The 27190-nt window shown below is 41.2% G+C and overlaps 1 long non-coding RNA gene across 1 annotated transcript; it reads right to left on the bottom strand.

Moving 5' to 3' along the window:
* Window positions 1-79: 79 nt before the first annotated feature.
* On the bottom strand, window positions 80-26870 carry LOC140847857 (uncharacterized). The gene is made up of 3 exons (XR_012128106.1): window positions 26641-26870; window positions 4863-4992; window positions 80-3447 (listed from the first exon to the last, which is right to left on the bottom strand). It is a non-coding gene; the product is annotated as an uncharacterized lncRNA (long non-coding RNA).
* Between the last annotated feature and the right edge of the window lie 320 nt (window positions 26871-27190).

Genomic DNA, 27190 nt, shown 5'->3' with positions numbered 1-27190 from the left:
ATGGAACATTCTCCAAAATAGACCACATACTAGGCCACAAAAAGAGCCTCAGTAAATTCAAAAAGACTGAAATCTACCAACCAACTTCTCAGACCACAAAGGCATAAAACTAGGAAAAAATTGCACAGAGAAAGCAAAAAGGCTCACAAACACATGGAGGCTTAACAACATGCTCCTAAATAATCAATGGATCTACAACCAAATCAAAGTAATTGAGAATGGCAATTCCACTGGAACAGTCCACCAAAAGAAACTCCCTATAGACATCATCACAAGCAGCCTCCTCACTTGGGTACTACCATGTGGAAGCTGAGTACATATAGTATATTTTATTCATTTTTATAAAGCGTTCTGTTTTGTGTTTACTAATTGGGGTGTCATAGTATTTAGCTGTCAGGTTTTGTGTTTTGAACTTTTGGGGAAATTTTATGTAAAGGGGAATTGGTGTGTATGTGTGTTTATCAAATATGCACACACACACACATACAGTGCACGTGGTAAAAAGAAACTGGTTAGATGGGTATTTTCTGAAAACTGCAAAAACAATTCAGCAACGTGGCTTGAGTCATCACTTTTGGACAACTCTATCCTAAGAAATTTGTGAAAAGATCTAAAGCCTTTCTCTGTATACCCCAGGTTCTTATGAGCCACTCACAGCAGGCAGCCTATGCTAAAACAAGTTATTATGGAAACACACCTGTATCCCCTCACCAATGTATTTTGTTTATTAAATAAATGTATTTTGTCTGACTTTTATTAAATTGGCCTCATTTGGAGTAGGAAAAAAGGACTAATTGTGAATGAAGAAATGGATACATTGGACATCATCAGCATTAAAAACTGCTCATTAAAGTCATCAGTAAGAAAATGAAGAGGTAAGTCACAGTTCTTGAGAAAAAATACACAATACATAAATTTAAGAAAGGATTTATATCCATAATATATAATTCCTGTGACACTGTGAGAGAAAAGCAATCAACCTAATTTTAAAACAAGTGAAAGACTTGAACAGACACTTAACCCAAAAAGATATAAATGCCAAAAAGCACATGAAAAAGTACTCAACATCAAGGAAAGGCAAATTAACTATGAGATGCCATGTATACCCATCAGAATGGTTAAATATTAAAAGATGGACATTGACAAATGCTGATGGGTGTGTAATATGGTACGATGACTTTGGAAAAAGGATTGGCAGCTTATTCTAAAGTTAAACTGGTCAGGCCCCCCCCCCCATATCCCACATTTGGGTTCTTGTGATGACTGGGAGATCTCTACTTAGATCAGGATGCCGAAACAAGTTATCCCAATTTACCCAACATAGGTTTTGGAAATTCTGAATTATTTAATGCCCACTGTGTAAGACATTGCCAGTACTCAAAACACTGAGGAATAATCCTTCCCAGGTGGAGAGCAATAGTTACGTTTACAACAAAAACTTCTATGAAGGCAGCACCTCAGATTCTTAAGACAGACTAAGGCAGGCATGCAATTCTTGAGAATAGTGCTCGCAAGGTTAAATATGTTTTCAGGGTATACAAACATGCTGATGTTTCTTCCTCAGTTCTATTGTTAATTTGATTCTCAAGTTACCACAGCAGACTAATTCATGCAAAGAACTATAGTCAGGTACAGATATGTTTCTAGGACATTTAAAAGCTTTGTTTTATTTAAAGATCTGGCAATTCCATGGAAGTGACATGCTCCCTGTGACATGCCTGATCTTAACTATATGTACAATGAAAGATATATTACCTAATGACACCAGTGAATGACTAGCCTTTAATGAAAACAAGGTATGTTTATGCACTGACAAGCCATCATTATAAAGGATCATATATTCTTATGTAGTAATAACACAGGGACCACAGAGGGGGAGCATGGGTCTCTGAATCTTGAGATGAAACCTTAAATTCACCTTGGGATGGTTCTTTACATTGATTTTGACCAATATACAGAAAAGGACTTAGCATCAGTTGAGCAGTTGCTCTGTACCAGGTACTGTATCAGGCATTTTAAAAATTGACCAGCCTGAGAGGTTCAGGAACTTGGCCAAAGTCACACAGGTGATTAAATGGTGAATCCAGAATCCAAACATATATTTGTTCCCTCCCTCCTACAGCAAGTCCTGGGCTTTGCATTCTGTAGCACCAACAGGGGTTGCTATGAGAGCTATTTTTTCAAGAAACATTTTCATATGAGAGAGTAAGAACCTTACAGAGACTCTACATCTTTATCCTAAAAAGGTTAATGAAATAGCAAGGGAAATACTTTGAGGAAGAAATACACTTTGAAATTGCTGATTAAAAAAATAACATGGATACAACAAAACTAACAAACAAAAACCCAGATAAATGCAGAGGACAAACTGGTGGTTGCCAGGAGGGTGAAGATGAAGGGATCAAAAGGCACAAACTTCAGTTATAGAATAAGTAAATCACGGGGATGCAGGCACAGCATGGGGAATCAGTAATACTGTAATGACTTGGTATGGTGACAGATGGGTGTTATGTAACTACCCTGCCAGTGGTGAGCATTTTGTAATGTAATAAATTTGGGATTACTGTGTTGTACATCTGAAACTATTATAATATTGTGTCAACTATACTCAAAAAAAATAACATGGTTAAATTTACAGGAAAGCTATTATAATGCTTTTAAGGTAAATTAAACTCTACAGTGGGTTTTTAAAAAACTCAGATACAAAGTTTGGAGATGGGGAAGTACTTGGGAATCTATTAGAAAAGTGATTATAAAAGAGTTCTAGATAAACTGATTAATGACAAAACAATTAGGGTTATATTCCTGGACAGAATATACTGGAAGTCTTGTTATCTGCTGTTTGTATTATTTTCGCATGTAATCAGACATATCTTAAAGTCCTAGATATTCCTATCTTAGTGTTCACTCCTGTATTGTTACTCTTCACACCACAGTTCCATATTCACAATAGGCACATGACACTTGTTAAGCGAATAAGATATTAACCAAAAGAAGTTTCTTTTATATAAAATCAGCTGTTCACACATTAAAGGAGAGAAGCAAAGTTCCCACACATTTTACAAGTTGCGTAATTAATCTGTTGGAAATTAAAGGTGGATTATACTTTGTTGTTATTAAATCCACTATCTACATTTCATGAAGGGATGCATGTTTCAGAGGCCCAAAGACATGGATTTTATAAACATGCGTTTAACTAAATGCATATGTGAATAGCATTCTATACAAAGATCTCATATGTGAATAGCACTCTATACAAAGAGTTGTTTGGTTAGATATCAACCTATTATTACTTATTGGATAGAATAAATTCAATAAATTCGATACAGCAAAGAATAAAAGTCATACAGTACCTAGGTTTTTGTTGTACTGAAGTTTTGGCAACTGGGAGATCAAAAATAGAAAACTGACAACTGGGAAATAGGGTAAGCGCTTTGTTATGTATATCTAGAAAGAGAGGTAAGAAAAGTTATTGCACAATACCGCAGAACACATTTTCAAATGGAAAGCTTCTATTTTATTTCAGTTTACTCTTCAGACTACCTAAGACTAGAATGGTTCCTTTAACTTACTGACTTCCGAGTTTTATATAATGTCACTGACCTCCCAAACATAAATACCTATAAAATAATGAACCCTTCTGGGAAGGAAACAACTTTGCTTAGAGATTAGCAGTTACTTTCCCTCTGAATCCTCTTAATGTCACTAACAATGGGATGGGGACAAAAGGTGATGAGCAAGGGGGGGAAAGCCAGATGCTACAGTCAAGGCAAAGTGGGGGGAGGGCAGAAGCAGAAAGGAGGAGCAGCTGTCCACAGAGTAGTGAGCAGTAGTTCATCATGAAAAGCAGGTGACGTCTCGGGCGCTGTTTGCGGTCCCCTGGGCAACGTCACAGAGCAGCTTCCTGCCCAGTTCCCGCGGCAGTCAGGGTCTACCCAGATAGCCCCAATTCCCTGGGAGGCAGGGGGGCATTCTGGTGTGGACACTGGTCCGGGTCCAGGGTGAAAGCCGGGCTCCAAGGCTTGCTAGTGTGGAGTCCGGGGGAGTCACCAGCCTCCCAGCCTCCGGGCCAATCCAACAGTGGCACATCTGACGCGGCTGCTGTGAGCTCAGGTGGAATCACCCACGGTCAGGGCTAGCACAGTGCTTGGCATGTAATAAGCCCTCAGAATAACATCAGCTGCTATGCAGGCTCATAATCCTTCCCCCAAAACCCAGGGGATCGCAGAGATTTCAGAACTTCACTTTTCCTAGATTGTGAAAAGGCAAACAGGGCCCAGGGTCTCACCCTATCATCAAAGTCACCAGTGCTGCTGCATCAAAATACAAATATTCACAGAAGTATAAAGAGTCTTATGTCATGAGAAGTTTTGCCACCAAATGAGACCTGACACCAACCTGTGAAAAACCTTTCAGCTCTCAGAGGTTTGTGGAGATCAGAATTGCAGAAAAGAGTATTTAGCCCCAGATTATGATTATAACTGCTGTCAGCCACCAATGGAAGCATTTTTGGGCAAGAAGGATCCCGGCCACCATTCGGTTGCAGTTCAAACACCAAATGCCAGACAAACCTAAAACTAATTTCTTACAGATACAGTGCCTTTTCCTTTTTAGGGAGCTTGAACATTGTATCACTTGTTTCCCCCAGCTCTGAATCATGCAGGGAAGGTAAGATCACCCTCATATTCCACCAGGGAAACTGGAACTCAGCAAACAGGGGGACTTGGGAGAATGGAGGCTCTGGGACTGGGACTGGGACCCAGGTTCTCCCAGTGTCTCAGCCCAGGGATCTGTACCTGGGCCAAGTCATCTTGTGTGCCACACGGTTCCCCATCACACCATTATATATTTTAATTATGAACCTTATTCAGTGAGTTATGAATGCCAGCTGCCTCCAGATAGGCTGTGATCTCATATAAGAGTGTGTTATCTTCTTTGGGGTAAGGCAGTGAAGGGTCCGGATAGTGGGCTTCGATGTCTGCTAGGAGAGCCCTAAACGAAGGAGAAAAAACAAGAGTGATAAGCATTAGAGAGTAACTGAATTCAGACAACAGTTACTACAGGTATGAAAGAATCTTTCAGGGCCTCAGTTTCCTCATCTGTAAAATGAGGGCTTGATCCTTCTAATTTTCAATTTCTGTACCTGTGATTGGCTTTAAGTGGAAAATCTGATCCAGAATTACTTTATCTTTTGGCATTAAATCAAGTGCTTTCACCATTCAAATTTTTATGAATTGACTTACTGTTTTCAATACCTAGTTTGTCAGAAGCACTGACTTCCCTACACTGACTTTGTCCTGTGCCAAGAAGCACAGACTATTTAAGGAGAAGGCTTGAAATGAGAGCAATTGCTGGTGAGGCACAGGCTGCGTGCCCAGCCACTCCAGGTAATTAACACACCTCTAACTGCCCTCTGGATGGCTAGTGACTCTGTCCTATGGAAATGGGTAATAATTGCTCTCAATATGGATGTTAGAGGATGGAGAGGGAAAGAGCAGTCAATGGACTGAGTCATGGGAAGTATGGCTCATGATCAGCCATCATGACCATGCCCTCCCCTGTAGTTGTGTGCTCTGATAGCTGGGCTGTCTACCAGGCTTGACGCTGTGGCTACTGACATGGTGCCATGCCAACTGGATGGTTGGTCACTGGCCCCTTTGGGGGCAAGAGCTGTGGCAAGACATATGGGCCTTTATGCAGTTACTGTATATCATGTGTCTGGCCATTTGCCTTTGGCATCCCCAGTGAATGATGAAGCAGACACATTATTGGCCCATATGCGTTGGCTGGGAGGAAAGCCTGCCTCTGCTGTAGCCCAATGGTTATGACAGCGTTTGTTGCACACATTGCAAAATACTACGTAGGCTGTAGCCTGTCGGTGGGGCTTGCCAATGACCTTTGAAGAAGTCAGCAGAGCCCAGAAGGAGTGCCTTGTGTGCTCAAAAAAGGGGACTTGTATCAAGTCCTGCAGCAACACGGGAAATACTAAAGGGGATGTACCCCTTGTCTCAGGTGGCAGAGAGACTATATTAGGTCTCTGCCCGTATCAGGATATTCGTATGCCATGACTTGTGTGGACACAGCTACTGGCCTGTTGGTTGCTTTTCCTGCACGTCATGCAGATCAGCAAACCACCAGGAGGGGCCTAGAGCATCTCTTTGCAGCGTATGGCTGGCCACAGGTGACTGAGAGCAATCAAGGCACCCACTTGATTGGCCATTCGTTACAAGGATGGGTTCAGCAATTAGGAACAGAGTGGAAATTTCATATACCATATAACTTACAAGGGCAGGCATGATAGAGATGTACAATGTTTTGTTGGAATCTAGCCTGAAGCCACACACCAATGGTATACAGGGCTGGTCAGTTTGCTCACGGACAGTGCAACGGCGTTTGAAAGAGATGCCCCGGAAAGGAGCCTTAAGCCGTGTTGACAGGCTAACGCACATATTCCTGCCTCTCCTATACAACTGTATGTACCCAAGAGGAGTTACTGAAGCCAGAATATGGCCAGCAGACCAACCTCCTGCTGCCAGCCCCAACTGTGTTATGCCCTGAGACACTGTTGAGTGGACATGGTCCTGAACATTTCAACACATGGCCCAGCGAAGACTGCCCTGTCTGGCACCTTGGGGAAAAGGCATATAAGCTGGCCTCCTGTGTGTTCGTGGAGTAATAGCAGAGTTGGCTTCCAAAGATCATGGTAGTGTACCTGAAACATCTGGGAGGTAAGAGTATCTTACGGGGAAGTTTAGTTTTATCTTTAAGGCCAGTGCATGTACCTCCCATAGCCCTATCTACTGACCCATCTGTAACTTGCACAGGGAGCGGGGTGAAAGTCTGGTATACGAGACGAGGACGAGATGATCCCATTCCTGTCACAGGAAAACTCTCTTGCATGCATTCTGCCTGAGGGACAAGATTTGCCTTTGCTGCTGTCATTAAAGCAGGTATCTTACCGCCCTTAAAGTAATTTTCTTCTACAGTCCTTGTGGCCTGGTATGTGCCCCCCTGGCTGCAGCTTCCCTGTCACAATTTCTCTGTACCTCCTGCCCGTTCAGCTGCTGACTGCATGTGGAACAGGCCAGCTATAGACTTAATCTGCATGGGGGTTTGAACCTAGCTGAATACTCGGCTTGAGGATTATCATGATTTTATGTCAATAGTCTGGGTACAGTGATCCAGTTTTCTCACACAGGGGCCGTTGTGGACGATGGGGTACGAGTACTTTGTGAGTCAAAATTTCTGGAGCATTGAGCTGTTGGTAAAATGGCAGTATTTCCAGAATCTCTCACCTGGCCTTAGTGCATCTCCATATCAATAGGTGCTCCCAAGGGGAGGAGAGTAAAATTAGGCCATCTCCATATGAAAAGGCATTTATTTATTTATTTGTTTGTCTGTCTGTTCTGGTATCGTTAATCTACAATTACATGAGCAACATTATGGTTACTAGACTCCCCCCATCATCAAGTCCCCACCACCTACCCCGTTAACAGTCACTGTGCATCAGCGTACTAACATGGTGTAGAATCACTACTTGTCTTCTCTGTGTTGTAAATTGCTCTCCATGATCCCCCTTACATTATGTCTGCTAATCGAAATGCCCCTTTTTCCCCATTGTCCCTCCCCTCCCTCCCATCCTCCCCAGGCCCCTTCCCTTTGGTAACTGTTAGTCCATTCTTGGGTTCTGTGAGTCTGCTCCTGTATTGTTGATTCAGTTTTTGCTTTGTTCTTATACTCCACATATGAGTGAAATCATTTGATACTTGTCTTTTTCTGCCTGTCTTATTTCACTGAGCATAATACCCTCCAGCTCCATCCATGTTGTTGCAAATGGTAAAATTTGTATTCTTCTCATGGCTGAATAATATTCCATTGTGTATATGTACCACATTTTCTTTATCCATTCATCTACTGATGGACACTCAGGTTGCTTCCATTTTTTGGCTATTGTAAATAGTGCTGCATTAAACATAAGGGTGCATATGTCTTTTTCAAACTGGGCTGCTGCATTCCTAGGGTAAATTCCTAGGAATGGAATTCCTGGGTCAAAGGTATTTCTATTTTGAGTTTTCTGAGGCACCACCATACCTCTTTCCACAATGTTTGAACTAATTTACATTCCCCCCAGCAGTGTAAGAGGGTTCCCCTTTCTCCGCATCCTCGCCAGCATGTGTTGTTGTTTGTCTTTGGATGTTGGCCATCCTAACTGGTATGAGGTGGTACCTCATTGTGATTTTAACTTGCATTTCTCTGATGATTTGCAATGTGGAGCATCTTTTCATGTGCCTGTTGGTCATCTGAATTTCTTCTTTGAAGAAGTGTCTCTTCAGATCCTCTGCCCATTTTTTAATTGGATTGTTAGCCTTTTGTTTGTTGAGGTGTGTGAACTCTTTATATATTTTGGATGTCAACCGCTTATGGAGTTTGTCATTTATGAATACATTCTCCTGTACTGTAGGATGCCTTTTTGTTCTACTGATGGTGTCCTTTGCTGTACAGAAGCTTTTCAGCTTGATATAATCACACTTGTCCATTTTTGCTTTTGTTTCCCTTGCCCAGGGAGATATGTTCATGAAGAAGTTGCTCATGTTTATGTCCAAGAGATTTTTGCCTATGTATTTTTCTAAGAGTTTTATGGTTTCATAACTTACGTTCAGGACTTTGATCCATTTTGAATTTACTTTTGTGTATGGGGTTAGACAATGATCCATCCAGTTTCATTCTCTTACATGTAGCTGTCCAGTTTTACGAACACCAGCTGTTGAAAAGGCTGTCATTTCCCCATTGTACATCCATGGCTCCTTTGTCATATATTATTTGGCCATGTATGTGTGGGTTTATATCTGGGCACTCTATTCTGTTCCACTGGTCTATGGGTCTGTTCTTGTGCCAGTACCAGATTGTTTTGACTACTGTGGCTTTTTAGTAGAGCCTGAAGTTGGGAAGCGAGATCCCCCTGCTTTATTCTTCCTTATTAGGATTGCTTTGGCTATTTGGGGTCTTTTGTCGTTCCATATGAATTTTAGACCTATCTTCTCTAGTTCAATGAAGAATGCTGTAGGTATTTTGATAGGGATTGCATTGAATCTGTAGATTGCTTTAGGCAGGATGGCCATTTTGACAATATAAATTCTTCCTACCCAAGAGCATGGGATGAATTTCCATTGATTAGTGTCCTCTTTAATTTCTCTTAGGAGTGTCTTGTAGTTTTCAGGGTAAAGGTCTTTCACTTCCTTGGTTAGGTTTATTTTATTCTTTTTGATACAATTGTGAATGGAATAGTTTTCCAGATTTCCCTTTCTGCTAGTTCATGATTAGTGTATAGGAATGCAACAGATTTCTGTGTATTAATTTTGTATCCTGCAACTTTGCTGAATTCATATATTAGTTCTAGTAGTTTTGGAGTGGATTCTTTAGGATTTTTTATGTACAATATCAGGTCATCTGCAAACAGGGACAGTTTGACTTCTTCCTTGCCAATCTGGATGCCTTTTATTTCTTTGTGATCTATGAATGCTATGGCTAGGACCTCCAGCACTATGTTGAATGAAAGAGGGGAGAGTGGGCAACCTTGTCTTGTTCCTGATCTTATAGGAAAATCTTTCAGCTTCTCACTGTTAAGTATAATGTTGGCTGTTGGTCATATATGGCCTTTATTATGTTTAGGTACACAATTGCCCTTTATACCCATTTTGTTGAGAGTTTTTATCATGAATGGATGTTGAATTTTGTCGAATGCTTTTTCAGCATCTATGGAGATGACTGTGTGGTTTTTGTCCTTCTCTTTGTTGGCATATTGGATGATGTTGATGGATTTTTTAATGTTGTACCATCCTTTCATCCCTGGGATGAATCCCACTTGATCATGATGAATGATGTTTTTGATGTATTTTTCAATTCGGTCTGCTAATATTTTGTTGAGTGTTTTTGCATCTATGTTCATCAGGGATATTGGTCTTTAATTTTCTTTTTTTGTGGGATCTTTGCCTGTTTTTGGTATTTGATGTTGGGCTCATAGAATGAGTTTGGGAGTATTCCCTCCTCTTCTACTTTTTGGAAAACTTTAAGGATGATGGGTATTAGGTCTTCACTTAATGTTTGATAAAATTCAGCAGTGAAACCATCTGGTTCAGTGGTTGTGTTCTTAGGTAGTTTTTTCATTACCAATTGAATTTCTTTGCTGGTAATTGGTCTATTGTTATTTTCTGTTTCTTCCTGGGTCAGCATTGGAAGGTTGTATTTTTCTAGAATATTGTCTGTTTATTCTAGGTTATCCAGTTTGTTACCATATAATTTTTCACAGTATTCTCTAATAATTCTTTGTATTCCTGTGATGTCCATCATGATTTTTCCTTTCTCATTTCTGACTCTGTTAATATGTGTAGGGTCTCTTTTTTCTTGATAAGTCTGGCTAAGGTTTTATTCATTTTGTTTATTTTCTCAAAGAACCAGCTCCTCCATTCATTGATTCTTTCTATTGTTTTATTCTTCTCAATTTTATTTATATCTGCTCTATCTTTATTATGTCCCCCCTTCTACTGACTTTGGGCCTCATTTTTTCTTCCTTTTTTGGTTTCATTAATTGTGTGTTTAGACTGTTCATTTGAGTTTATTCTTCTTTCCTGAGGTAGGCCTGTATTGCAATATATTTCTGTCTTAGCATGGCCTTTGCTGTGTCCCACAGATTTTGTGGTGTTGAATTATTGTGGCCATTTGTCTCATATATTGCTTGATCTCTGTTTTTATTTGGTCATTGATCTATTAATTATGTAGGAGCATGTTATTAAGCCACCATGTGTTTGTGAGCTTTTCGTTTTCTTTGTGTAATTTATTGCTCATTTCATACCTTTGTGATCTGAGAATCTGGTTGGTACAATTTCAGTCTTTTTAAATTTACTTAGGTTCTTTTGGCTTAGTATATGATCTATTTTGAAAGTGTACCATATGCACTTTAGAAGAATGTGTATCCTGCTGCTTTTGGATGGAGTGTTCTGTAGATGTCTGTTAGATCCATCTGTTCTGTTATTCATCGCCTCTGCCTCTTTTCTTGTTTTCTGTCTGGTTAATTAGTCCTTTGGAGTGAGTGGTGTGTTGAAGTTTCTTAAAATGAATGCATTCATTGCATTCTATTTCCCCCTTTAATTCTGTCAGTATTTGTTTCACATATGTAGGTGATCCTGTGTTGAGTCCATAGCTATTTATAATAGTTATATCCTCTTGTTGGGCCAACCCTTTAATAATTATATAAAGTCCTTCTTTGTCTCATTACATTCTTAGTTTTGAAGCCTATTTTGTCTGATACAAGTACTGCAACTCCTGGTTTTTTCTCACTATTAGATGCATGTAATATCTTTTTCCATCCCTTTAATTTCAGTCTGTGTATGTCTTTTGAGTTTGATGTGAGTCTCTTGTAGGCAGCATACAGTTGGGTCTTGTTTTTTTATCCATTCAGTGACTCTATGTCTTTTGATTGGTGCATTCAGACTATTTACATTCAGGGTTATTATCAATAGGTATGTACTTATTGCCATTGCAGGCTTTAGATTCATGCTCACCAAAGATTCAAGGGTAATTCCTTTACTATCTAACAGTCTAATTTAACTCACTTTGTATGCTATTACAAACACAACCTAAAAGTTCTTTTTTTTTTTTTTTCATTCTTTTTCTTCCCCCTCCATTCTTTGTATGTCATGAATCATACTCTGTAGTCTTTGTCTACCCCTTGGGTGATATCTATTTAGCCTTAGGAATACTTCCATCTATAGGAGTCCCTCCAAAATGCAGTGTACAGGTGGTTTGTGGGAGGTAAATTCTCTCAGCTTTCGCTTATCTTCAAATTGTTTAGTCTCTCCTTTAAATTTAAATGATAACCTTGCCGGGTAGAGTATTCTTGGTTCAAGGCCCTTCTACATCATTGCATTAAATATACCATGCCACTCCTTTCTGGCCTGTAAGGTTTCTGTTGAGAAGTCTGAAGATAGCCTGATGGGTTTTCCTTTGTATGTGATCTTTTTTCTCTGTCTATCTGCTTTTAAAAGTCTGTCTTTACCCTTGATCTTTGCCATTTTAATTATTATATGTCTTGATGTTGTCTTCCTTGGGTCCCTTGTATTGGGAGATTTGTGTACCTCCATTGCTTGAGAGACTACCTCCTTCCCCAGATTGGGTAGGTTTTCAGCAATTACCTCCTCAGTGACACTTTGTATCCCTTTTTCTCTCTCTTCTTCTTCTGGTACCCCTATAATGTGAATATTGTTCTGTTTGGATTGGTCTCACTCTTCTCTCAATATTCTTTCATTCTTAGAGATTCATTTTCCTCTCTGTGTGTCTTCTTTGTATTCCTCTTCTGTAATTTCTATCCCATTTTCCATCTCTTCTACTGCACCTAATCTGCTTTTAAATCCCCTCCATTGTATGTTTCATTTCAGATATGGAATTTCTTAATGATTGAATCTCTGACTTAAATTTGTTCCTGAGTTCTTGAATATTTCTCTGTACCTCCACAATAAGCATGTTTATGATTTTTATTTTGAACTCTCTTTCAGGAAGATTGGTGAGTTCAGTTTCATTTGGCACTTTTTCTGGGGTTTATGAGATTTTGGTCTGAACCATGTTCTTTTGATGTTTACTATTTCTGTGTGGTGCCCTCTAGTGCCCGGAAGCTCCAGTCTCTGCTCAGCCCTAGAGTGAGGCTGGGGATCATAGGGGAGCAGCGCTGGTGCATGCAGGGAGGAAAGAGCTGTTTCCTGATTCCTGTCTGGGGTACTTTTCACCAGTGTCAGAGCCAGTGGGCCAAGCCCACAGGTGTAAGCCTCTGTGCTTTGTGTCTCTAGCTGTTGTAGGTAGGGGTCTCCTCTGGCTGGCCTGATGCCAGCACAGTGACTGCTGGTTTGTAACTGGTGCCAGCAGGCCAGGAGGAAGGTGTAACAGGCTGCATATCACAGTGTGGGGCCTTGGAGCTGGGCAGCCAGCCAGGGGGATGGAGTGCCTGAGGCTCCTCAAAGTTCCCAACCAGCTGGGCATATGGTGCCCAGACAACCTTGTCCCCCTATCCCTTCTCCGTGCAGCAAGCTCCATGCAAAACCAGCCCCTCCAGCAGCCTTCTCGCTGCTAGAAAGTCTGTCAGATTGCCTGCCTTTCCTTATTCCCAGAGTGGCCAGGTGTGGATCCTGTCCTCCAGTGTGTCTCTCAAGCACTCTGCCTGTCCCAGATCCCCAACCTCCAGAGTACCACTCAGTGTAGGTTTCTGCTTGCAAAGCAGAACTCCAGGGCTAGGTGGTCAGCAGTCCCAGGCTTTCACCTCTTCCCCTGCTCTGTTTCTCTTCCTCACACCAGTGAGCGGGGGTGGGGGAAGGGCCTGGATCCCACTGGATCGAGGGTTTTGTACGTTACCCTGTTTTGTGAGGTCTGCTCTGTTCATGCGGTCTGTATGCAGTCTGGTGCAGCCTTCTTTTCTGTTGCTGTTTTAGGGCTAGTTGTATTAATTAACTATATTTTCATACTATTTGTGGTTTTTCGAAAATTTCTCCTTCTCAGCTCTTTGCCATCATCTTGAATCTCTCTGTCAAAGATATATATTTAAAACTAGAACACTTGGATGGTTCTAGGTAGAGGTCTTTCAGCACCATCCATAATGAATACAAAATAGTGATTTGTAACCACAACACTCTTTTGTCTATAATCAACATGTCAAAACTTTACAAATTTCTTTCCAGCAACAGAGATTATACATGACCCTTGAAATTACAACCGATTTTCTCAGCAAGAACCCTGCTTTCAAGACAAGGCAAAACACTTGTCTAGTCTGAACCATGAAAGCTTTTGGTCTAGAAGTCTAGAGAAACAAGATTCCATGATAAATATTAGTAAAAAGAAAATCACAGCTGACCTGTCTGTTCACCTCAAAAGACCTTCCCATTTTGCCTTTTAGTATCCCAAGTTCTTCCTTCAATTTTTTGTTTTCATGACTCAAAGTCATTAGACATTCTTTGGCTTCTTTGCTCTCTATCTCAAAAAAAATAGAAAACAAAAAAAGGCATTATTCCTTCTGTTTCTCTGTCCAGGCTGAAAGCTCCTCAAATCACCCCTTCATAGCTTGATTATTTAGCTTCATGGCCTCTGTGAGGCGTTCAGAGGGAGGGTGTGACACACCAGACTTGATCTGATGAATCAAATCCCCTTTAGAATCCTTCACCTCATACATCTGAATCTAAGATGCCAAGCTTGGCCTGCATCCTACGGTCAGCAGGAAAAAGGCTAGAATGAATGGCGTGGACCATGCTGCTCATGCTGTTTGAAAAGGTCCAGGCAGGAGGAGGAATCCTGAAAACAGGAAACTTCATAGCTGGCCCCTGCTAATTCCCACACTTATTTTTGCAGTTATGATGTTGGTGATTGGGCTCATATATGGGAAATCTTATGTACTTAAGATTTATTCATCTTTAGTAGATAACATAACCCAAAATATTGATCAAAGTGGCAATTCCAGAAACGAAAGCAGTATAATGGGACCAACTGTTAAAGGCATACTGCCATGAAGAAGTGAGGCAGAACAACCCAGGCCTCTCAAAACTAAATGCAGTTTGTTCCTCCTTTTGTAACAATTCAAACATGATTAACCAGGAGTTATGGTAAACTGGGCCATAGAAAAACCCCCATAAAAAAAACCATTTTCCCAAGAAATTTATATGAAACAGCAAAGTAATAAAGATTAATAGTCCCCACTGCCCAGGGCCCCCCTTATGTTGCTTATAATATTAGAAGACACCTCTGGTATCCCCCTCATAGAAAGAATTTATGAGCAAAACAGGAAAATTTATATTTATAAATATCCCACATATAAAAGTTTATAATGAATTTATGATAAAATAATTATATTAATGGTAAGGTAGCAAGAGCAGATTTAGTGTTATTATATAAAGGATAAAGAGGACTGCAAGGCCCTGGTGCCTGTAGATGCAGGAGGGAAGGTGTAAACATCTGAAATTGTGGAATGAATATTATGAAAGAATAAGGTGTTTTTATTGTATTTGTAAGAATGTTGAATGGGTGATAGGAGTACCATCCCTAGACTTTAGATGTAAGCCTAAACCCACATGTGTAGGATAAGATTTAATTAATACTACATTTAATAACCAGAAGACATATAGCTTGAATTTTATATAACCTGCTTAAACTTTATATAGCCTTAGACACATATCTTAAACTCTATATAATTTTACATGCTTATAAGTAAAAATCATAGCCCACACGCTTAGCCCACATGCTGTCTTATGCCATTTCCTGTCTAGCACCTAGCACGTAACCTACATCTCTGGCCAAAAAGGTTAAGGGAAAGTTAAACATTAGATGTTATAAGAAAGCTGTTCAAAAAAATGATAACATCTGTAATAAGCCAGAATTATACAAAAACTGAAAGGAAAAAACATTGTACCATCCATGATCAAAGAGAACGTGTAACATTATGTAAACCTTAAGAAGATATAAAAATAAAAACCCTGCCGCTTGATGTCAGGAGATGTTACAACCTTAACTGGGTGTTTCGTCTCCTCACTCATCTCCTCACTTGCCGACGCTGTCCTTTCCTTCGTAACCCACACCTCGACTGGAGCTGGACTCCGGCAAACGAATAAGTGGTTTTTACTTCCAGGCTAGACTAGCGAGTCTAATGTCATTTCTAGTCCTCAAAAGTCACCAGAAAATAAAAATTGATTTGGGTCTTCCACTGTGGCACAAATACTAGAGGACATATTCAAACACTGGTCCTGCCAAAAGACATGGTTTGAGACACCAGAATGCTTTCTCTTAACAAATAATATTGAGGAATAACTCTGTAATAACAGCATCCTTTTTTCCCTTTTCCTTTTCACTGGACTGTCATTATGCCATTTCCTTGAGATAGAGAAAGTACTTTTTATTGTTACCTGTATCCAAGTATAAATAATGGAAAGAATTTTAGCCTTATCAAATGCTAAATTCTGTTCTTTTTCTCCCCTCAGGGAAACAGAGAAGGCAGTTTGCCCACAAGCCTATAGCGAAGGGATTCCACTCATGAAGGCCCCAGGTGAATGGAGAAACATGGCCGGCTTTCAGCTGATGGTTTTCAGTTAGGAGTTCTTTCATCTGCTGTAGCAGCTCTTCTGGGGTGAACGTGTCCAGGTTTGGGTGAGCCAGATTTGGGGGTCCATTTTCTGTGGTTTCATTGGGGGCTGTCCCCCTTCTTAGTCGGGCAGCTAAGTGGTTGGGGTGGGACATGGCAGCAGTATCTATGGAAAAGTCACAAGCTGAAATTGTAGCTGTCCCCTTCTACATGGGGTCCCCATGAGTCCCACAGTTCCATTAGCAATTACTAGTAAGTGTTCCAAAAGTTGCCTACTTTCTCTCCAATTATATTTAGAACATTTTTCCTTTTAAACAGAAAGGTATATCTTAGCTTCAGTGTGACTGTGTGTGTCTGTGTATAAAGGGGTACCGTGAAGAGCTGGGAAATGGAGGAGCAGAGAAAGGCATGATATGATGCTTGGGAATTCTAACACAAGCAATTCAATAGGGTTCCTATATATTTATATAAATACATATCTGTAGATATGGGCAAAGGATCATTAAATTGATTCTTCCACACAAATCTTTAATCTGAAGCTCAAAGCTCCATATTTTGGGTGAATTGTAGAGCATGTGAATTCTATCTCAAGAAACCTGTTAAAAACCTTCATATTTTATTTCTTGTATTTTTGGAGAAGAGGAGAACGTATTTCTGAATGTTTACTATGTGCTGAATCACGACACCAGACATGTTTTCTACCCTCACTAAAATTCAACTAAGTAGTTATTTTACAGTTGATGGAACTGAGTTCACAGTAGTTTTTTTAAACTGCATGGTCTACTTCTTATTTTTTCTTATTAAGGGATTATTCTTTTTTCCTGAGGTAGGCCTGGACTGCAATATACTTCCCTGTTAGCACTGCCTTTGCTGCTTCCCACAGATTTTGTGGTATTGAATTATTGTTGTCATTTGTCTCCATTTATTGCTGATCTTTTTGTTTTTATTCAGTCATTGATCCATTGATTATGTAAGAGCATGTTATATTAAGCCTCCATGTGTTTGTGGGCTTTTTCATTTTGTGTAATTTATTTCTAGTTTCATACCTTTGTGATCTGAGAAGCTGGTTGGTAAAATTTCAATCTTTGTAAATTTACTGAGGCTCTTCTTGTGGCCTAGTATTTGACCTATTCTTGAAAATATCCCATGTGCACTTGAAAAGAATGTGTATCCTACTGCTTCTGGGTGGAGTGTTTCTGTAGGGGTCTGTTAGGTCCAACTGTTCTAATGTGTTGTTCCTTTGTCTCCTTATTTATTTTCTGTTTGTTTGAACTGTCCTTTGGAGAGAGTGGTGTGTTAAAGTCTCCTAAAATGAATGCATTGCATTCTATTTCCCCATTTAATTCTGTTAGTATTTGTTTCATATATGTAGGTGCTCCTGTGTTGGATGCATATATATATATATATATATATATATATATATATATATATATATATTGATATCGTTAATGTACAATTACTTGAACAACATTATGGTTACTAGACTCCCCCTATTATCAAGTCTCCCCTACATACCCCATTACAGTCACTGTCCATCAGCATTGTAAGATGTGATAGCATCATTACTTGTCTTCTGTGTATATACTGCCTTCCCCATGTCCCCAAACCCCTACATTATGTGTGCTAATCATAATGCCCAGTTTTCCCCCTTATCCCTCCCTTCCCACCCATCCTCCCCAGACCCCTTTCCTTTGGTAACTGTTAGTCCATTCCTGGATTCTGTGAGTCTGCTGCTGTTTTGTTCCTTCAGTTTTTTTCTTTGTTCTTATACTCCACATATGAGTGAAATCATTTGATACTTGTCTTTCTCCACCTGGCTTATTTCACTGAGCGTAATACCCTCCAGCTCCATCCATGTTGCTGCAAATGGTAGGATTTGTTTCCTTCTTATGGCTGAATAGTATTCCATTGTGTATATGTACCACATATTCTTTATCCATTCATCCACTGATGGACACTTAGGTTGCCTCCATTTCTTGGCTATTGTAAATAGTGCTGCAATAAATACAGGAGTGCATATGTCTTTTTCAAACTGGGATCCTGCATTCTTAGGGTAAATTCCTAAGAGTGGAATTCCTGGGTCAAATGGTATTTCTATTCTGAGTCTTTTGAGGAACCACCATACTGCTTTCCACAATGGTTGAACTAGTTTACATTCCCACCAGCAGTGTAGGAGGATTCCCCTTTCTCCACATCTTTGCCAACATTTGTTGTTCTTTGTCTTTTGGATGTTGGCCATCCTAACTGGTGTGAGGTGATATCGTGGGATTAATTTGGATTTCCCTGATGACTACCAATGTGGAGCATCTTTTCTTCTGTCTGTTGGCTATCTGAATTTCTTCTTTGGAGAACTGTCTGTTCAGATCCTCTGCCCATTTTTTATTGGATTATTTGCTTTTTGTTTATTGAGGTGTGTGAGCTCTCTATACATTTTGGATGTCAACCCTTTATCAGATCTGTCATTTATGAATATATTCTCCCATACTGCAGGATGTCTTTTTGTTCTACTGATGGTATCCTTTGCTGTACAGAAGCTTTTTAGTTTGATACAGTCCCACTTGTTCATTTTTGCTTTTGTTTCTCATGCCCAGGGAGATATGTTCATGAAGAAGTTGCTCATATTTATGTCCAAGAGATTTTTGCCTATACTTTTTTTCTAAAAGTTTTATGGTTTTCTGACGTACATTCAGGCCTTTGATCCATTTTGAGTTTACTTTTCTGTACGGGGTTAGACAATAATCCAGTTTCATTCTCTTACATGTAGCTGTCCAGTTTTGCTGACATCAGCTGTTGGCAAGAGGCTGTCATTTCCCCATTGTATATCCATGGCTCCTTTATCATCTATTAATTGACCATATATGCTTGGGTTTATATCTGGACTCTCTAGTCTGTTCCACTGGTCTATGGGTCTGTTCTTGTGCCAGTACCAAATTGTCTTGATTACTGTGGCTTTGTAGTAGAGCTTGAAGTCAGGGAGCATAATTCCCCTACTTTATTCTTCCCTCTCAGGATTGCTCTGGATATTCGGGGTCTTTTGTGGTTCCTGCATAGATATTTATAGTGGTTATATCCTCTTGTTGGAGAAACCCCTTTATCATCATGTAATGTCCTTCTTTGTCTCTTGTTACTTTGTTTTGAATTCTATTTTGTCTGTTAAAAGTACTGCAACACCTGATTTTTTTCTCCCTATTTGCAGGAAATATCTTTTTCCATCCCTTCACTTTTACTCTGTGTATGTCTTTGGGTTTGAAGTAAGTCTCTTGTAGGCAGCATACAGATGGCTCTTGTTTTTTATCCATTCAGTGACTCTATGTCTTTTGATTGGTGCATTCAGACCATTTACATTTAGGGTAATTATCAATAGGTATGTATTTATTGCCATTGCAGGCTTTATATTCATGGTTACCAAAGGTTCAAGGGTAATTCCCTTACAATCTAACAGTCTAATTTAACTCATTTCATATGCTATTACAAACACAACCTAAAGGGTTTTTTTTTCCTTGTTCTTTCTCGTCCATTCTTTATATATTAGGTATCAGATTCTGTACTCTTTGTCTATCCCTTGATTGACTTTGATTGTAGTTGATTTGATTTTGCATCTGCTTAGTAATTAATTCTTCTACTTTATTTACTGTGGTTTTATTTCCCCTGATGACAGCTATTTAGCCTTAAGAACACTTCCATCTATAGCGGTCCCTCCAAAATACACTGTAGAAGTGGTTTGTGGGAGGTAAATTCTCTCAGCTTTACCTTATCTGAAAATTGTTTAATCCTTCCTTAAAATTTAAATGATAATCTTGCCGTGTAGAGTATTCTTGGTTCAAGGCCCTTCTGCATCATTGCATTAAATATATCATGCCACTCCCTTCTTGCTGTAAGGTTTCTTTTGACAAGTCTGATGATAGCCTGATAGGTTTTCCTTTGTAGGTGATCTTTTTGCTCTCTCTAGCTGCTTTTAAAAGTCTGCCCTTATCCTTGATCTGTTACATTTTAATTATTATATGTCTTGATGTTGTCTTTCTTGGGTGCCTTGTGTTGGGAGATCTGTGCACCCCCATGGCCTGGGACACTTTCTTCTTCCTCAGGTTTGGGAAGTTTTGCACAATTACCTCCTTAAAGACACTTTCTATCCCTTTTTCTCTCTCTTCTTCTGGTACCCCTATAATGCAAATATTGTTCTGTTTGGATTGGTCACACAGTTCTCTCAATATTCTTTCATTCCTAGAGATCCTTTTTTCTCTTTGTGCCTCAGCTTCTTTGTATTCTTGTTCTCTAATTTGTAGTCCATTTACTGTCTCTTCTACTACATCTAATCTGCTTTTAAATTCCACTATTGTATGTTTCATTTCAGATACAGAATTTCTTAATAATTGAATCTGTCTTAAATTCATGCCTGAGTTCTTGAATATTTTTCTGTACCACCATGAGGATGTTTATGATTTTTATTTTGAACTCTCTTTCAGGAAGATTGGTGAGTTCAGTTTTACTTCATCCTTTTTCTAGTGTTTGTGAGATTTTAGTTGGAACCAGTTTCCTTTGACATTTCATATTTGTATTTGGTGTCCTCTAGTGCCCAGAAGCTCTAATCTCTGGAGCTGCTCAACCTCTGGAGCGATGTCCGGGGTCACAGGGGAGCAGCACTGGTGCCTGGGGATAGGAAAGAGCTGTTTGCTGCTTCCCGGCTGCGGTGCCTGTCTCCACTGTCAGATCCAGTGGGCCGAGCACACAGGTGTAAGCCTCTGTGCTTTGCGTCTGTAGCTGCCACAGGTGGAGCCTCCCTGACTGGCCTGACGCCAGGGCAGGGACTGCCAGTTTGCAAGCTGGTGCCAGCAGGCCAGGAGGAAGGCGCAGCATGATCACAGTGGGGGGCCTTGGAGCCGAGTAGGCAGACAGAGGGATGGAGTACCTGAAGTTCCTGAAAGTTCCCAACCCGCTGGGCAGAGCATACCCAAACAACCTTGTCCACCTATCTGTTCTCCCGAGCAGCAAGCTCCGTGCAATCCCCACCCCTTTAGCAGCCCTGTCATTGGTAGGAAGCCTCTCAGACCGCCTGTCTTTCCTTTGTTCCAGAGCAGCCAGATGTGGATCCCTGTTCTCCACAAATGGCTGGAATTTCAGTTTCTCCAAGTATTCCACCTGTCTTAGCTTTCCAATACCACTAATCTCCAGATAACCATGCAAAGTAAGTTTGTGCTCCCACAGCAGATCTCCAGGCAGGGTTCTCAGCAATCCTACGCTTCCACCGCCTCCCCGTGCTGTTTCTCTTCCTCCCACTGATGAGCTGGAGTCGGGGAGGGGCTTGGGTCCCACCGGTTCAAGGCTTTGGTACGTTACCCTGTTTTGTGAGGTCTGCTCTGTTCTCAAGATGTATGCAGTCTGGCAAAGCCTTCTGTCCTGTTGCTCTTTTAGGATTAGTTGTATTAAGTATATTTTTATATTATATGGGGTTTGGGGAGGAGTTCTCTGTCTCTCCTCTCACCCCGCCATCTTTAATCCACAGGACCTAAAGCTGAGCTCACAGTTTTATAGCTCATCCAAGGTTATGTTATAAGAGGCACAACCACATATCAAGGACGATTTTCTAAAATCCAGCCCTGTAATATAGTAAAGTACTACTTAACAGTTAGGCTTTTGATAGGCAATAATTTTGCAAAGCACACTAAAAAGACTAAGAAATCTTACTTATTTATTTCATATTCTGAGACAATTTTAAGCATACCACGTTATTTTGTAGCAGGGTTTTAATGGGGACATAAATATGATAGATGAGTATATCCCAGCTCCACTTCTGTATGGCTACCACCTGGGCAAACACAGAAATCTCTTGTAATGACTACCTACATGCTACATGCTACAGGCAAACATTTTCTTTCTCATATTTCGTTAAGATGATGCTAATAAGTCTTTCCAGGAGGAACTGCAGAGTCACTGAGTCACTGGGAGATGAAGAAAGAGAAGCACCCTCTCTAGGATGCTGTGTCCTAACATCCATGAGAGCTTGCTCAGTGCACCTGGAGTAAAATGCAACCAAACACACGGACCTGCTTAGGCCTGAAGGGCCTTGTAGGTCATCAGAGACAGTGCTGTTGACAGGAGAGTGGACCCAGGCGCTACAGCCTGCATGACATCTCCCTGGAAAGCTAGCAAAATGAAAAAGCATTCTTGTGAAATTCCTTGAGGATGGTGGTGATTTTACAAAGTGAAAACACTAATAAAGCATTAGATTCAATTGCGAACCTTCTGAAGGCATCTATATTTCACATATCCTAATTCATTTACGAAAGAGGTCTAATGCTGAAGGGTGCCCTCTTAGCACTAGGTGACTACAACAGACTGCTTTAGTCTTCTCCAGGAAAATAATTTGGATTTTTATGCATACAATAATTTTTATAAAAATTATTTGAGTAAAGCCAGCTTCTGGCTTTCTATACAATTCATCTTTGCACAGTATGAGATGCCGGCACTAACATTTCATAAAAGTGGTTTTTTACTACATAACAGTGTTCCTACTTATTTTGCTGAGCAATACTAAAATTTAAGGTAATAGACAAAAAGATAAAATCCTCATACTGTGTATTATTTACTTGTCAACATTAAATTTCCTTAGGCATTATACTATACTTTGTAAAAGTAAATGGAAATGTACACAGATTTTTTTTTAAGTATATAAGCAGATATCCAGAGATGTGTTTGGTTTCATTTCATCATATGTACACATTTCTCACTAATGGTTTTTCTAAGAGAGAAGAAAGGGAAGAAAAAGAGGTGACAGGGAAGGGAAGGGCAGTGGGAAGGGAAGAAAAGACAGATTTTCTCCTGAAAATTATTCAGGTATTTTTCCTCCTCGACTTCCCTTTATACCCCCACCACACCTTTAGATGCAACCATAATAAAGCTTAAACTGGTTCTAGTTGTTGTATTGGTGTTCCTAATTTTGTCAGGTTGCCCAGATTTTATAAGGACATGAGGAAAAAAGGCTGTATTGTGATAAAGGAGACAGTAAAAACAACACTGAGTGCCACTAACAGACATGTGATCTTCAGAAGTCACTTGACCTTATAACGATTTATTCACTGGTCTAGCAAATGATGAGCATTACGGTGGCTTTTGGCTCAAAAACTCTGTGAAAAGTTTTCTTAAGCTTCTAACAAGACCACAGTCCCAGCACATGTACCCTAGCACAGTCACGGCCATAACACCCTCCCTCACTAACACACATGCCTATACTAGGTATAATAAACTCTTGGTTATCAGCATTGCTAGGAAAAATTATTTGGAGATTCAGATGCCATAGTAAATAAGAAGTCAGCATATAGGCCAAACATAAGCATGAAATACTACCAAAATTTTACTAAAAGCAATTTAATAGATTTTTGGTAACTCAAAGGGCATTTAAGATTTTAGAGTATTTTGGGGGCATCATTATGAGTTATCACAGAGTAGCGCGTACATGAAATGTTGTGGATAAAATGAAAGTTCCTGTCTCACCTGGCCCTGGATGGCTACCTCACTACAAAGGTATGGGCAATACATCGTTATTGACTCCATATAAAGAGCTCTGCCCAGTGCTCTGGCTGACATGGTGGCATGGCTGCAAGGCTGCAGGAGAGCAGAGCAGAGGCTGGAGTGGTGGCAGCGCTGAGGACAGAGACTGGGACGGCTGTGTGGGCAGAGAGGCCCAGAGGACGGCTGTGCAGGCAGAGGGGCCCAGAGGCACAGACCGGCTTGCTGCAAGCAGACTTGCTCTGAGTGAACAGGATTTTAGTGACTGACCTGCCACCGTGGAAATAAAGTTGGGTATAACCCTTTCACCCCAAGCATGTCCTACTGTCATTTCTTTGGTCACATTGAATCCATAGTGATCTTGCCTGAGGCTGAAACCCATTGGCAAGACAAATTCTCAAAGGTTTTTAGTATCACCTTGAGCTATTTTTGTTGGGCAAACACAGAGATGCAGTATAAATCCTTCTGCACATCTTCAAAGGTTATGGAATAACCAAGGTTCTATCTAGTAACAGAATTTCTAATAAAAAGGCAACATATCTGGATCTGGTATGTGTCATTTCTCAGCAAAGGTGATGTTTAACTACAAGGAGAGTGAGTTAACACAGGATTCATCAAGATTTTACCAATAAGGAAGAATGAATGCCTTTTGTCCACTGCTGTGTTCCCAGCATCTAGAATATCCTGACATATTCAGGGGTTCAACAAATACTTGCTGAATGAATGTTCTAGCCTCCTCCATAGTGTCTCTCTCATCTCTTTCCACTACAGCCCCACTACCTCCGTGCTTTCTTCCCTGATACAAGATCATCCCCTGCTTAAAATCCTTCCCATACAGCACAGAGTTCCAGCTCCCAAGCAAGACAAACATGGCCTTTCAAATTACAGTCTCCACTTACCCACCAGTACCGTCTCCTGTCACAATGCTGCTTGGTGCCAAGCCCATTAGGGGCTCACAGTTCCCTGCATTCTTTGGTTTCTCCCCTTCTATCTGTTCTCTGCTCTGCCTGAAATGTCTGGCCCTGCTTTTTCCCTGCAAATACCCACTGGACAGCTCAATGTCCAGCACAAATCTATGTCCTGTGTCACAGGAACCATTCTTACGTCTGAGCTCCCAAAAGCACTTTGTGTGTCCCCCCTCCTCCCCTCCACCTTACTCTGCAAAGTACTGTTATCATCACAGGCCAGTCCTTCTTCCTGTCAAACTTAATCAAGTTCCCTATTTTATTCTTCTTAGAGACTGGCACAAAGCAGACTCTCAGCAAGTGTCATAATGAAATTAAAATATAGTAATCTGGTATTTTAAAGTCTAACATTTGTAAAACAGTTTCTGTCGTGTGGGGGGTCAAACCCTGAATGCAAGTATTATCAGTTTTTCTAGAGTTCTACAGCACTCATTTCCAGGTTCTTGAACTCAACTTTGAAAGCTTATTTTGAAAACTAGTACTGTTTTTCATAACACTACAAAGATACCTGGATGTCATTTCATAACATATTATATTATTCGATCCTCATGCACACATCAAAGTGAAAAAAAGACTTTTAAAATAAGTTTTCTTAATGAAATGCTTTATTTTTTTAAAAGAGCTTGATTTCTTCCTTTTCCTATTCCATAGATTTAAACAAACATACCAAACAGTCCAAGTTTTAAACAAAAGCTCTTTTTTTAAAAGAGCTTGATTTCTTCCTTTTCCTATTCCATAGATTTAAACAAACATACCAAACAGGACCCTCTATAAAAGGGGGAAAAAGTAGGGCGTGGAGAAGAGAATATCTATGCACCCCTACGTTAGGATGTCAACACTGTCCCACAATAATGAGGGACTGGCTGTCTATAATCATTGCCAACCTGTGGGAGGATGTCACCCTTCTACGTTACCAAGTAGGAAGGCAATACAGTGACCAATACCTTTTAAGAATAAAATTTCTTTTTGAAGGGTTTAGTTGTATTTCATAGGATAATACACAACGTGAGGTCAGTTACAAAAAAAAAAAGAAAGATGTTCCTTTTACAATGTACACAATATATAAAGAACCACTAAAATGGACCCAGTAGAAAAGCAGATCAATCCCTCTGAAGACTCCAATCACTGTATTCTCTCACAGGCCACATTTAAACGTCACTTGTTCTCTCAATTCCAGGGCAGTCCCCAGCTTTGGCCTCTGCCCCAGGATCTGTTCAGCCCAGTACAAACTGGGAACATCCTGGGAGTTAGGCAGGACCCCCTAGCTCTCCTCTTCCTCCACAAAGAGCAAGGGATGCTGACAGTGCCTTGTGTTAATAGTGCCGCCTCACTTAACCAGATCTGAGGCTTTTGAGGTCCTAACACCACCTTACAGTTTTAGGCTTCGGTTTTCCATTTCATTCCTCATTGGTTCTGTGGCATACATTATCACTCAACAGTTTTCCTGGTGGATGAGGCCTGACCAGAACCTGCGTTTCATTTTCTGTTAGCGATGTTTACTGCCTCCAGCTTACACATTTCCAACAGCAAAAAAACAACTGGGGTTCTCAGCTTATGCGTACATACACACACACGCACTCACACACACATATGCTCTCTGAGACACCAGGATTTGTGAAGATTTGTTTCAGCTGTTCAGCACCTCCCACCACCAGAGGTCCCTTGTTCGTCAGTGTGCGGGGACACATCCTCCGCATGGAGTGGTTTTTGTCTTCCAAAAGTGTACCCTTAACCCCTTCCCTTATAATGAGGGACTGGCTGTCTATAATCATTGCCAACCTGCGGGAGGATGTCACCCTTAAACCACCTTCGCGACCTACACAGGACGTCACCTGCGGCCAGCCAAGCTGGTAAAAGGGGGGAAGAGCACTTTGGGACGGCCGCCATGCCGCCTTTTGCCACCCGATGAGACTCCTCAGTGCCTTGGAAGCCCTCCCAGAGGAGGGGACGCCCCACCCCTTGCCATCCCCAAAGGCTCTGGGTCCCGGAGGGGACTGCGGAAACGGCTTCCAGGGCAGAAAAGGAGCCACGCCCTCTCTGAGCCCCTGTCCGCCTCCTGCCCCGGCTCACCCGGCGCCCGCGCTCGGCCTCTCTCGGGGTCACTGCTTCTTCGGCATCGTGCCCACTGGGGCATGGCTCCAGACTCGGACGCAGACGATGACCAGGGACGGTTCTGGACAACCGGGTCTTAAGGAGACTCGGGTTCACATGCGGCGTGACGACCCGGGCCAGCACCACTCAGATGACCGTTGCGCGGCCTCCCCGGCTCCGCTGGGGAGTTTCCCGGGCCCCGCCCCCAAAGCAGAGGCACGCCACGCCACGCCACGCCCCCTCCGCCCCGACGAGGGCCCCGCCCTCCACCGTGGCTCTCCTAGCCGTCCCCGCCCCTCCACAGGCCCCGCCCCTCTCCTGCGTGCCTCCTCAGTGTCCTAAGCCTGCAGCGCCCGCTCGGTCAAGGCCCGGACTCCTGGCAATGCGCGTGACGTTGACTTGTCAGTGTGACCGCCGTGTGGGATGGTGATAATCAAACTGTCAATAATGTGTGTGGAACCGGTCTTCCCCTGGGTGTCCCTATAGAAGGCCAGAGCCACAGGTGGTCGCTGCGTCCACAGAAAGAGGG

The sequence above is a fragment of the Manis javanica genome, chromosome 2 (assembly GCF_040802235.1).
Source record: "Manis javanica isolate MJ-LG chromosome 2, MJ_LKY, whole genome shotgun sequence".
Lineage (NCBI taxonomy): Eukaryota > Metazoa > Chordata > Mammalia > Pholidota > Manidae > Manis > Manis javanica.
The sequence above is the reverse complement of the archived record's forward strand: the minus strand, read 5'-3'. Positions and strand labels throughout refer to the sequence as shown.